The sequence below is a fragment of the Lynx rufus genome, unplaced genomic scaffold (genome assembly GCF_022079265.1).
Source record: "Lynx rufus isolate CCGP_SWC_20201006 ecotype Redwood Valley unplaced genomic scaffold, mLynRuf1.p SCAF_14, whole genome shotgun sequence".
In the NCBI taxonomy this organism is placed as follows: domain Eukaryota; kingdom Metazoa; phylum Chordata; class Mammalia; order Carnivora; family Felidae; genus Lynx; species Lynx rufus.
The window spans coordinates 56,456,094-56,470,779 of NW_025814828.1; the positions used below are offsets into that span (position 1 = coordinate 56,456,094).

Sequence of the window (14,686 nt, forward strand, 5' to 3'; positions counted from 1 at the left end):
GGAACGGGAAATAAAGAGAGGGAAGCAAGCCATAAAAGACTCCTAACTATAGAGAACAAAATGAGGGTTGTTGGAGGGGATCTTAGCAGTGAGTGGGCTAAATGGATGATGGGTATTAGGGTTGACCACTGGGTAAATGATGAATCGATAAGTTACATTCCTGAAACCAATATTACATAGTATGTGAACTAGAATTTAAATAAAAATTTGAAAAATAGTAAAATAACATATATCATAAAATTGTTAAATAAGGTAAGATGTATAGAACTATGTAGTCCTAATAATTATGTTTTCTATTTAAAAAGTCTTCTATAACAATAACACTATCTAACATCCTGACACATAAATATAAAAATTTACCACTTTATCTTGCATAGATAATTAAGCACATCTTTATACTAACCTTTGTTACTTCTTTTTTTTTCAAATTTTTAATTAAATTCTAGTGAGTTAACATACATGCTAGTTACAAAGTTAGTGAACATAAAATTCTCATGAAACAATTGTTTCATGAGTAGAATTCAATGATTCATCACTTACATATAACACCCACTGTTCATCATAAAATGTGCCCTCCTTAGTACCCATCATTGATCTAGCCCATTCCCCACCAACCTCCCTCCATCAACCCTGTTTGTTCTTTCTTTAAGTGTTTGTTTCCCTCTCTCTATTTCTCCCTTCTCCCATATGTTAATCTGTTTTGTTTCTTAAATTCCACATATGAGTGAAATCATGTAGTATTTGTGTGTCTCTGACTTATTTTGTTAAGCATTATGCACTCTAGCTCCATCCACATCATTAAAAATGACAAGATTTCATGTTTTTGATGGCTGAGTAATATTCCATCATATATATATATATATGTATATGTATATACATATATATATATGTATATGTATATACATATATATATATGTATATGTATATACATATATATATGTATATGTGACATATATAAAAATGTCATATATATAATAACATACAATATATATGTCATATATATATTATATATATAATGTCATATAATAAATTCCATTATATATTTATATTTATATGTCATTAGTAAATGGACATTTGGGCTGTTTCCATAGCTTGGCTATTGTTGATAGTGCTGCTATAAATATCTTGATGCATGTACCCCTTCAAATCTATATTTTTATATAGGTTGAGTAAAAACCAGTAGTGAAATTGCTGTGTATTGTAGGGTACTACTACTTTAAAATTTTTGAGGAACCTCATTACTATTCTCCAGAGGGGCTTCAGCAGTTTGCATTCCCACCAACAGTTCAAGAAGGTCCCCCTTTCTCTGGATCCCGCCAACAATTGTCTTATGTTGTTAATGCTAGCATTAACATTCTGACAGGTGTAATGTGATATCTCAGTGTGGTTTTGATTTGTATTTTCTTGATGATGAGTGATGTTGAGCATCTTGTCATGTGTCTGTTAGCCATCTGAAAATCTTCTTTGGAAAACCGTCTATTCATGTTTTCTGCCCATTCTTAAACTGGATTATTTGTTTTGGGGGTATTGAGTTTGATAATTTCTTTATGGATTTTGGATACTATTTATCTTTTATGTCATTTGCAAATATTTTCCAATTCCATAGCTGCCTTTTAGTTTTGTTGATTGTCTCCTTCGCTGTGCAGTAGACTTTTATATCAATGAGGTCTCAATAGTTTAGTTTTGCTTTAATTTCCCTTGCCTCTAGAAACATGTCTAGTAAGAGGTTGCTGTGGCCAAGGTCAAAGAGGTTGCTGCCTGTTTTCTCCAGTTAGTTTTTTATGGTTTCATGTCTCACATCTAGGTTTTTTGTTCATTTTGAATTTATTTTCATTTATGGTGGAAGAAAATGGTCCAGCTTCCTTGTTACGCATGTTGCTGTCTAGTTTTCCCAATATCATCTATTGAAGAGACTGTCCTTTTTCCATTGGATATTCTTTCCTGCTTCGTGAAGATGAATTGATCATATAGTTGTGGATCCAGTTCTGGCTTTTCTATTCTGTTCCATTGATATATGTGTCTGTTTTTGTACAAATACCACAGTGTCTTGATGACTACAACTTTATAATATAGCTTGAAATCCCTAATTGTGATGCCTCCAGTTTTTTTTTTTTCAGGACTGCTTTGGCTATCTGGGGTCTTTTGTGTTTCCATACAAATTTTAAGATTTTTTTTCTAGCTCTTTAAAAAATAATGGTGGTATATTTATGGGGATTGTATTAAATTAATAGTTTGCTTTTGGTAGTATAGACATTTTAACAATGTTTGATCTTCCAATCCATGAGCATGTAATGTTTTTCCATTTCCTTGTGTCATCTTCAATTCCTTTCATAAGCTTTTTATAGTTTTCAGAGTACAGATATTTTACCTTTTTAGTTAGGTTTATTCCTAGGTATGTTATTGTTTTTGGTACAGTTGCAAATGGGATTGATTCCTTGATTTATTTTTCTGCTGGTTTGTTATTAGTGTTTAGAAATGCAAGAGATGTCTGCATGTTGGTTATATATCTTGTGACTTTGCTTAATTCATGTATTATTTCTAGCAATTTTTGGTGGAGTATTTTCGGTTTTCTATTTAGAGAATTATATCTGCAAATAGTGAAAGTTTGACTTTTTCCTTGTTAATATGGACGGCTTTTATTTCTTTTTGTTTTCTGATTTCTCAGGCTAAGCATTCCAGTAGTATGTTAAATAGTAATGATGAAAGTGGACAACCTTGTCCTGTTCCTTGCTGTAGAGGAAAAGCTCTCATTTTTTCCCCACTGACGATGATGTTAGCTGTGGTTATTTCATATACGGCCATTAAGATGTTGAGGCTCTATCTATACCTATATTGTTGAGGGGTTTTTATCAAGAATGAATGCTGTGTTTTGTCAAATGCTTTTTATACATCTATTGAGAAGATAATATTGTTCTTATCATTGCTTGTATTAATGTGGTGTATCATGTTGATTGATTTGAGAATACTGAAGCAAATATGTGGCTCAGGGATAAATCCCACTTGACTGTGGTGAATAATTCTTTTAATGTAATGTTAGATTTGATTTGCTGGTATCTTGCTGAGAATTTTTGCATCCATCTTCATCAGGGATATTGGCCTATAATTTTCCTTTTTAGGAGGTGTTTGTCTGGTTTTGCAATCAAGGTAATGCTGGCCTTGTAGAATGAGTTTGCAAGTTCTCTCTCTGTTTGTATTTTTTGTTTTGTTTTGTTTTGTTTTGTTTTTGAACAGTGTGGGAAAAATAGGTATTAACTCGTCTTTAAGTGTCTGGTAGAATTCCATTCGGAAGCCATTGGCCCTGAACATTTTTGGTTGGGAGATTTTTTATTACTGTTCCAATTTCTTTGTTGGTTATTAGTCTGTTCAATTTTTTTATTTGTTACTGTTTCAGTTTTGGTAGTTTGTAAGTTTCTAGGAATTTATCTGTTTTTCCAGGTTGCCCAGTTTGTTGGCATATAATTTTTCATTATATTCTCTTATAATTGTTGGTATTTCTGTAGTGTTTATGCTCTTTCCCTTTCATTGGTGGTTTTTATTTATTTGGTTTCTCTCTCTCTCTCTCTCTCTCTCTCTCTGTCTCAGCTGGCTAGGGATTTATCAATTTTATTCATTCTTTTAAAGATCCAGCTTTTAGTTTCTTTGATCTGATCTACTGTGCTTTTTGTTTCTATATCATTTATATCTGCTCTACTTTTTATTGCTTCCTTTCTTCTGCTGACTTTAGATTTTATTTGCTGTTGCTCTTATAGGCCCATTAAGTATAAGTTTATGTTGTGTATTTGAGACCATTCTTGCTTCTTGAGGTACGTCTGTATTGCAATATACTTCCTTCTTAGTACTGCCATTGCTGCCTCCCAAATATTTTGGACTGTAGTGTCTACATTTTCATTTGCTTTCATGTACTTTTTAATTTTCTTTTTAATTTCCTAGTTAACTCATCTATTATTTCAAATAATGTTCTCCTCCAAGTATTTGTAGTCTTTCCAAATCTTTTTGTTGTGATTGACTTCAAGTTTTATATCGTTGTAGTATGAATATATGCATGGTATAATTTTGATCTTTTTGTACTTGAGGACTGATGTGTGACCTCCAGAATGTGATCTATTCTGGAGAATGATCCGTGTGCACTTGAGAAGAATGTATATTTTCTGCTTTAGAGTGAAATCTTTTGAATATATCTGTTAAGTCCATCCAGTCCAGTGTGTCATTCAAAGCCATTGTTTCATTTTTAATCTTCTGCTTAGATGACCCTTCCATTGCTCTAAGTGGGATGTTAAAGTCTCCTACTATTATTGTTTTATTGTCAGTTTCTTTGTGTTTGTTATTAATTGATTTATATATTTGTGTCCTTCCAATTTGGAGGCAAAAATATTTACAATCGTTATTTTTTTTTTGATGGATAGACTCCTTAATTATGATAAAATGCCCTTCATCATCTCCTTTTACAGTATTTGGTTTAAAATCCAGTTTGTCTGATATAAGTATGGCTAATCTGGCTTTCTCTTGGCATCCATTAGCATGATAGATGGTTCTTCATGCCCTCACTTTTAATCTGGAGGTGTCATTAGGTCTAAAATGAGTCTCCTATAGGCATCATATAGATGGATCTTGCTTTTTTTTTCTTGCTTTTTTAAAAAATTTTTATCCATTCTGATACCCTATATGTTTTCTTTGGGGAATTTAGTACATTAACATGCAGGTTGAGTTTAATTCCATCGTGTTACCTGCAAAGTTGGTGTTTCTGGTTATGTTCTCTTCTCCTGTCTAGTATTTGTTGCTTTTGGTCTTTTTTTCTTGCTTAGTATTTATTTCTTGCAGGTATGGTTTTGTAGTTACCATCTCCTTTACTTTTTATTTGTCTGGGAAACTACCTCTCTATCTTGTCTTAATGACAGCATTGCTGGATAGAGTATTCTTGGCTGCATATATTTCCCATTTAGCACATTGATTATATCCTACCACTCCATTCTAGTCTGCCATTTCTGTGGATAGATCTTCTGGGAACTTAATCTGTCATCCCTTGTAGGTTAAGGACTTTTTTTCCTTGCTGCTTTCAGGATTCCTTTCTTGTCTGTGTGTTTTGTGAATTTGACTATGATATGACTTGGTGATGTCTGGCTTTTGTTGAATTTAATAGGAATTCTCTGTGCTTCTTGGATTTTGATGTCTGTGTCCATGCCCAGATTAATGAAGTTTTAAGCTATAATTTTCTCAAATAAACCTTCTGCCCCTTTTACTTTCTCTTCATCTTTTCGGACTCCTATGATATGCATGTTATTTTTTTTAATAAGTCACTGAGCTCCCTAAGTCTGCCTTCATGATCCATTACCTTTCTTCCCTCTTCTTTTCAGTATCATTATTTTCCATAATTTTATCTTATGTATCACTAATTCATTCCTCTGCTTCTTCCATACTCACTGTCATGGAATCCATTTGAGTTTGTGTCTCAGTTATAGCATTTTTAATTTTAGCCTGATGGGATTTTAACCTTTTAATCTTTGCAGGAAGGGATTCTTTAATCTCTTTTATGCTTTTTAAAAGTCTACATAAGGGGCGCCTGGGTGGCGCAGTCAGTTAAGCATCCGACTTCAGATCGGGTCACGATCTTGCGGTCCGTGAGTTCGAGCCCCGCATCGGGCTCTGGGCTGATGGCTCAGAGCCTGGAGTCTGCTTCCGATTCTGTGTCTCCCTCTCTCTCTGCCCCTCCCCCGTTCATGCTCTGTCTCTCTCTGTCTCAAAAATAAAAGTTAAAAAATAAATAAATGAATAAAAAAGTCTACATAGAAGCCTTATAATTGGTGTTTTAAAATTCTAGTTCAGACATCTTATATATATCTGTATTGATTATATTGATGACCATCATTTTTTTTTCTGTCTTTCTTTTAGGATGAATTCCTCCATCTTGTCATCTGGAGGAAGAAAAAGATAATAAAATAAAGTACAAAGTTTATATGAAAAAATAAAAAAAATAAAATGTTTTTGTCTGCTATATACGTGAAGCTTTATGTCAAAAAAAAAAGAGAGGGAACTAAGAAAAAAATAAAAATAAATTAAAAATAAAATAAGTTAAAAATAAAATGAAATAAAGAAATTTGGTCTTTCTGTATCCAGGGAGAAAAAAACAAAAACAAAAGCAGAAGCAAAAACAAAAACAAAAAAAAAACCAACAACAAACACATGAACAAACAAACAAAAAAACCCAAATGAATCTATATTCACTTTCCCCTAGAGCTGAAACTTCAGCACTCCATTTTCAGTAGACTCAAAGTGTGGAAGGGATTTGTGCTGCCTTCTGTGGGAAGGGCCTGCTGCTCTGATTCTCAGCCAACTTGCCCTAGTGGAGATGGGCCTGGAGGGCACAGTGGGGCAGGGCTTGGTGTAAAGGTGTCATTCTCTACTTGATGGTTCTGTTTACCTCCCTCTGGCTGATCAATGTTGATGGGTTAATGGTGAAAATGGCTTCACTCTGCTCTCTAGTCTCTGGAGTGACAAGTTCACATCCTCACAGATGTCCTCACAAATGTGTGTCCTCTCCTATGTCCCTGGCTTCCTTCAGCTCCCCATCTTCACCCTTTCTGTGTCTGAGCTGTCTGCCTGCCAAGTGGCATCTCTCTACTGAGTTTTATCTCAGGCAAGGCTGTTTCAAAACTCCACACTTCAGAGACCCCGAGGCTCTGACTGTGCTGATCATCTGGGAGAGGGTCTTGCTGCACTATATCCAGTACTATCTTCTGCCAGAAAATGTTCACACAACTTCACAGCAGCAGTGGGTCAGTTTATGGTAAATCACAACACACAGCTGTTTCCAGGCTTTTCCCAGGCACTGTTCCCACTGTTCCTATACCAGTGAATGGGGGACAGATCTATGGCACTCGCTGGGTCTTTTGCCCATAGAAAGGCTGTATTGCCTCTCCAGATGCACTCAAAGCAGGGGAACTACTCCTCCCCATGCAACCTAGGGGATCCTCAGACTGCACTGCCTACTCCTGGGGCTCTGCTCTGCTTCCCCTTCAGAGCACTGCCAGACACAGAACTCTGAAACATCAGACTTCATGTTCCACTGTTTATATAAAAATAACTGGTGGTACTGAAATGCACTTCTTCCCATTAAATAGCTTTAAGAAACAGATTACTTGTGCAGTTCCTTGTGTATATTTTCATCTTTCTCTCTCTTTCTCTCTAGCTACTTTCGTGGGGACTGCTTTTCTTGCATGAACCCAACACACTGTTCAATATCCCCACCTCTTTCTGCTTCACAAAAAGGGCTCCCTTCCCTCTATGGTACCGTGGATTTCTTCTTCCCCAATTCACCTCCCCCCCCCATATCTTCCATGTTCTCTGTCTCTCAAAATTATGTAGATTGTTCTGTTCATCCTCAGATCGATTTCCTGGGTATCCAAAAGGGTTTGATATTGATATAGCTGTATTCCAGGGACGAGACAAGCCAAAGGTCCCCTTACCACTCCACCATATTAACTGCTCCCTTTTACTACTCTTTGAATTTGAATTCCAATCATTAGACCCTGAAAATATTCTCCACTACATTTCTCCTACTTACTTAGCAGAACTACAACACTCATTTAATACATTGCCTAATGTAAAAAGCCTGCATTCAGGCAACTGCATGTTGCTGGAGGAAAACAATACTTTGTGTTCCAAAATTAAATTCATGACTATGAATTTAGTGGGTACTAAATGCTGACAAGTAATCATAGGGTATTTCCATGATCTGTTCATTCTTCCATTCTCCTAGATAATTGTTTCATACTTTCTTTTCTCTCCACAAACTTCCAAACCACCTATGCATCTTCATTCTCATCTGCTAACCTTGCTTCCTACTTCATAGAGAAAATTGAAGAAATCAGAACACATTTTCCATAGGATCTTACCACCGCACTTACCTAAATACCTGAATCTGTGCCTAGACAGTATGCTTTCTTTTGTGTTACTTAGTGCAATGCCCATGCTCCTAGCTAAGGCCAGCCTCTCCACTGGCATATGCTTCCATACCCCCTTAGCTACTAACGGATATTCTTCCAGAAATTCTTCCATTCTCTAACCACATAATTATCAGGGAAAATATGTTGCTATTTCTTTCATCCTACCAAAACAAAAAACTTCTTAGTTCCACTTCCCTCTCCAGATATTGTTGCATTCCTTTCCTTCCTTTTATGAGAAAATCTTTTGAAAATTTATGTACAGGGTTTTTTTTTCATAATTCTTCTACTTAAATTCTTTTTTTATTCTTGCTTATTTTATTTTTAAAGTTTTATATTGAAATAAAATGTACACAAAAGTTGCAGGCATTACACAAATATTTCCCGTATACCTATCAGCCAGATTCATATTCTCCAAATTTATCTTGGATCCACACCATTAATATTTTTGCTATCACCACACTGAACTATTCTTGTTAAGGTTATTAGTGAGAATGCACCATGCTGTATATAATGGTCATTTTTAGGGCCTCATCATGCCTTATATGTCAGTTGCATTTTACAGAGTTAAACATTCCTCTCTCCATGTAATACTTTCTTCACGTAGTGTTTAGGACACTCAATTCACGTGCTACCTGATAGGTGCCTTTTCCTCAGTCTCCTTTGCTTATACACCATCATCTTCTTGACATTTTAGTACTGGAGTACCCCAGAAATCTGTCTTTGGACCTCTTCTTTTCTACACACTTTTTCTAGGTAATCTCATCCAGTGTAATGACCTTAAATACCATCTATTATATAATAATTTGTGTGGTGTTTGTTCTAATTCTTGGCAATGAACCTCTAAAGTGTTGGAATTTTCTAAATTGTAGAACTGTCTGTGTTATTAGGGCACCTGGGTGGCTCAGTCAGTTGAGTGTCTGACTTTGGCTCAGGTCATGATTTCACAGTTTATGGGTTTGAGCCCCATGTTGGCCTCTGTGCTGACAGCTCAGAGCCTGGATCCTGCTTTGGATTCTGTGTCTCTGTCTGTCTCTTCCCCTCCCTGGCTCATTCTCTCTCTCTCTCTTTCTTTCTCTCTCTCTCTCTCTCTCTCTCTCGTCTCTCTCTCTCAAAAGTAAATAAACATTAAAAAAATTACAAGTGTCTGTGTTATTATGGTAGGCCAAGACAATTTATGTTAATGAGGTCGTTCATTGTGGGCCCCAAGTTAATACTAATGAGATGAATCAGAATGGGAGCAGGCCACACCAAAAAGAACAACTTTAGGACTAGAGAGCTGAGATATTGAACCATATGATATTAGCCTTACCTACCTGTTTGGTGAGAGGAGGAAAGTTATAGGTTGTGTTCAATCACATGGTCATTGAGTCAATAAGTCATGCCTAATTTTTAATTTTATTGACATTCCAATGGAATTCTGGACAATGAGTATAAACTTCCTTTTTGGTAAAAACATTGATGTGCTGGAAGGTGACTGATTTTGTGGGGAGAAGGCATGGAATACTGTGTTCAGGACTCTCCCAGACATTGCCATAAGTGTCTCTTTATTTGGCTGGTTCTGATTTTTAATCTTCATACTAAACTGCAATTGTAAGTATAGCACTTTCCTGTGTTCTGTGAGTTGTTCTAGCAAATTATCAAACCTTGAGGCAGCATGGGAACTCCCAAATTTTTAGCCAGTTGTTCAGAGTGTGAGTGGTCTGGGGATCTCTGTAATTATGGCTGGCATTGGACATGAGGAAAGCTTTGTTGAGAACTGTGCCTTTAAACTGTGTGGTCTGTGATCAATCCAGTATGTTATTTCCAGAACTGAATTTTAGTACTGACCCATCAATATGTTGACAAGCTTCAGGTTTCTATTACCATCCTGGAAATCTCCCTTAAACCACATTCACATATCTGGTAAATTAGTAGAAGTTTCAATTGGATGTCTAACACAACTGAATTTTAGTAAGTTCAAAGCTAAGTCTCATTTTCTCCACAAAACTTGATTCACTAAAATCCTCTCCTATTCTAGTTAGGGGTCATTCCATTTTGCCCACTGTTCAGAGAAAAAAAAATATTACTTAATAATATAATATTAATAAGTTACCCAACGACTAATCCCTGGAACAGCCTACTAGGCTCTGCACTATCTGGCCCATCCACTGTCTCTGACCTTATGTCCTGAAATCTCTCATTTTTTTCCTCATACCATTATAGCCACATAAGCTTCTTATCAATCTTTTGAAAATTACAGTCTTGGTACTTCTTCAGGGATGTCTGTTCTTTCTGCTTAGAATTTTATCCATACAATTTGCTCCTTTATCACCTTCAAGACTTTACTTGAATATCATCTTTATAGGCAGACCTTCCCTAAACGGGAAATTAAAACTTACACAACCAACTCTCTGTCTCCTTCTTTACTCTATTTTTGTCTTTATATCACATATCACTAATATTCTGCATATTTATTTTATTTCCTGTACTTCTCCAATAGAATGTAAGCTACATTATGACAGAAATTTTTGTTATAACAGTACTCATCATATTATAGATACTAATAAATATTTGTTGAATACGTGATTGAATTGCTAAAGAATTTATTTTCCAAGCAAATAGATGAGATGTTATTTGGCAAGTACAGTGGAGAATTTACCCAGTATAAAAAATAGCTTAAGTTGAATCTTAATATTTCAAGTTGTACCTGCAATGTTGAAAATGTTGAAAAATTAAAAGTAGATTAATAATGAACAATTTTAAATTATACTTACCTTTACGAGAAATATGGTGTTGATTTACTTCTACTTTAAGAAATAATGTTCCACCAATGCAACATGATAATCAAAGGAATCAAGTCTGTTTATTTGGCTACATTCAAGTAGCAGGTTTTTTTTTTTTGTTGTTGTTGTTCTTTGTTTGCTTGCAGTATAATAGCAAATTTTCAAACATGTATCCATACTATTAAATGGATAATGCTATTTAGCTGTTAGAAGTTCTAGATAACCTAATACTTAAAGTATTCTAACCAAGATTTCCTCTTAAGAGTAAACAGATGTTAAAAATTCCAGTAGAATACAGAGGAGTAAGAGAACCATAGACTCATCTCATCATTTGAACACAACTAGATGACTACCAAATCATTTGAAATACCCCAGAAATCAACCTGAAGACAGACAAACTCCACAACTAAAGGGAGAGAGGAAGCCACATCAAAGAAGGTAGGAAAAGCAGAGACATGGTTTAGAGGAGAAATGGATCACAGGTGCTGTGGAGGGGACAGAGTCATGGTTGTAGACAAAGGTGAGAGAGAAAGGAGCCCACGAGATAATACAAAAGAAAATTTTCCACATAGGAATTCTCTGGGAAAATGAGAAGGGCTGGTTTTCCTGAGTTCTGGCAACTATGGGCCTTAAAGATGAGTTTTAAAGGTCAACATGCTTGGCTAGGGTAGAGTCATGAGGGTACTGCCCTACTCCTGAAGAGAAGGCAGGAAAACTCCCCAGGGAAAGAAGCAAAGACACAGCAATCTGAAGAATTCCTGGGGCACAAGGGAGATTATTCACTCCTCTTGGCCTATATCCTTGAAAGGCAGCATTTACCGGGGCGCCTGGGTGGCGCAGTCGGTTAAGCGTCCGACTTCAGCCAGGTCACGATCTCGCGGTCCGTGAGTTCCAGCCCCGCATCGGGCTCTGGGCTGATGGCTCAGAGCCTGGAGCCTGTTTCCGATTCTGTGTCTCCCTCTCTCTCTGCCCCTCCCCCGTTCATGCTCTGTCTCTCTCTGTCCCAAAAATAAATAAACGTTGAAGAAAGGCAGCATTTACCAACATACTTCTCTTGGGAAAAAAAAAGTGCCTCTTGGCACCATTTCCCTGCCCTGCAACTCAACATAAACACAGAGCTACATGTTGGAAGCAGCTTAGCACCTACACTGGCTACCTACCTTGCTTACACCAAGTCTCAAGTAATTGCCCTGCTCAACCAAGTTTTCCTGAGTCTCAGTGTGGCATGGCCCCACCCCAGAAGACCAGCACAAAGCCCTCCCCACACCACATCTCTAAAGCCTGGACTTTTTAAGTCAGCATGCTTGGCTGCAATAAAGCCTAGAAAAGGAGCTCCTAGAGAGAACACAAACAAAAAAACCTGGAGGTAAACAGTATAAAAACAGCAATCTGTAAAACACCTTAGTACTCAGCGGGGAGATTATTAGCTCTTGTCAGAGTGCTTCCCTGAAAGGAAGCTTTTAGGGAGACATGTCTCATGGGACAAAGGACCTGGTTTGCGCCATTTCCCTCCTATGCTAGTGGACAGAACGACTTGTAGTAAGCAATACAGCACTCACACTAGCTGCCTAACCTGCTTACACCAAGTCCCTCACCCCTGTGCTCTGGCAGGACTGCTCCTCTCAGTCAAGATTGGATCAGTCCCAGTGCAGTAAGCCCATTCCACCAAGACCAGCAGAAACCCCTGTCCACACCATAATCCTCACCAGAGATGTCTGAAGTGCTTTAATTCTAGTGGAAGTAGTGTCAGGTCTCATTTAACTAGCAGATCAGAACACACCTACTTAAAAGTTGCCATATTGTGGCCAAAGACCAAACATTGCCCAACTACAGGCAAGGAGAGCCTCTGCAGACAATGGGCCTGAAGAATAGAGTAGACAAAATTCAATAGTGAAGTGCATGCAGCACACATCAGAGACACTCCCTGAAGTGTCAGGCTCTGATTATGACCTCTTCTTCATAAAGCCATTATCCTCAGGAGCAGGAAGCATAACAGGCTTTTCTAGCATATAGAAGAATGCAGAAGCTTAGATAAAAATGTCAAGATGGAGGAATTCTTCCCAATGAAAAAACAAGGTAAAGTCATGGCCAGAGATCTAAGTGAAACAGATATAAGTAACATGCCTGATTAGGAATTTGAAGGAACAATCATAAGGCTACTCACTGGGCTTCAGAAAAGAATGTAAGACTTCAGGGAGACTGTTACCACAGAAATAAAAGAGTTTAAAAAGAATCAGTCAGAAATGAGAAATGTTATAGCTGAGGATGGAAACAGGCTTGATTTAATAAACAACAGGCTGGTTGGAAAAAGTAGAGAAATGAAAATGTGAACAAAAGGGAGCATGAGAACATGATAATAGACATAAGGAACTTGGTGACTACATCAAATGCAATAGCATTCGTATTATAGGAGTCACAGAAGAAAAAGAGAGAGAGAATGGACAGAAAATGTATTTGAGGAAATAATAGTGAAAAAACTTACTTAATCTGGATAAAGAAGCATACTTTTTGATCTATGAATTGAAGAGAACTCCCATCAAAATAAACAAAAGCAGGTCAGTACCAAGATGTATTGTAATTAAATTTGTAAAAGATAACAATAAAGAAAAAGATCAGAAAACCAGCAGGACAAAAGAAGTCCCTAAGTTACAAAAGGAGTCCAATAAGGCTAGCTGCAGATCTCTCTACAGAAACTTGGCAAGCCAGAAGAAAGTGGCATGACAAATTTCAAGTGTTGAATGGGAATAATCTGCAGCTTGCCTTTAGTTTATATTTCTTCTGCTGCCATTAAACAGGCTCTATCGAGCAAGACTATCATTCAGAATACAAGGAGAGAAAAAGAGTTTCCCAGACAAACAAAAGCTAAAGCAGTTTGTGACCCGTAAACCAGCCCTGCAAGAAATATTAAAGGGAAACTTTTGAGTGGGGACAAAAAGACCAAAAGCAAACAAGACTTCAAAAGAACAGAGAAAATCTTCAGAAACAAGAACAGAGCAATTAATTAAATGACACTAAATGCATACCTATCAATACTTTCTCTGAATGTAAAGGTACAAAATGTTCTAATCAAAAACACAAGTTTTAAGAATGGATGATAAAAAAACAAAAAATAAACAAACAAACAAACAAAAACAAGATACATCTATAAGCTGCATACAAGAACTAAAGACATCGGTTGGGGCACCCGGTGTCTAGTTGGTTAAGTGTCCAACTTCAGCTCAGGTCATGACCTCGCAGTTCATGAGTTGGGCCCTGCATCAGGCTCCATGCAGACAGTGTGGAACCTGGAGCCTGCTTCAAGTTCTGTGTCTCCCTCCCTGTCTGCCCTCCCCCTGCTTCCACTCTCTCTCTCTCAAAAGTAAATAAACATTAAAAATAAAAAAAAAGAACTAAAGACACCTATAAGTTGAAAATGAGGGGATGGAGAAATATTTATCATGCAAATGAACGTCAAAAGCAAGCCAGAGTAGCAATACTTATATCTGACAAAGTAGACTTTAAACCAAAGTCTGTAACAAGAGATGAAGAAGGCACTGTATCATAATAAAAGGGGTAATACAACAAGAATATCCAAAAACGTGTAAATATATGTGTACCTAAGAAGGGAGAACACAAATATATATTTTAAAAAAGTAATAATAAAAACAAAACAACTCATTGATAATAATACAATAACACTAGGGGATTTAAACACCTCGATTACATCAATGGTTAGATGATCTAAAGAGAAATTCTACAAGAAAACAATGTCTTTGAATGACACACTGGGCCATATAAACCACAGATATATTCAGACCATTCCATCTTAAAGCAACAGAATATGCGTTATTTTCAAGTGCACATAGGAGATACTCCAGAACAGATTACATAGTAGGTCACAAATCAGGCTTCAACAAATACAAAATGATTGAGATCATACCATGCATATTTCCTGACCACAACACTATGAAATGCAAAGTGTATCACAAGAAAAAATATGGAAAG

The 14,686-nt window shown here is 36.6% G+C and overlaps 1 pseudogene; it reads right to left on the reverse strand.

The window, feature by feature from the left end:
* Positions 1-8,052, reverse strand: part of LOC124509283 (40S ribosomal protein S2-like) — a 34,695-nt pseudogene extending 26,643 nt beyond the window's left edge.
* Positions 8,053-14,686: the final 6,634 nt, after the last annotated feature.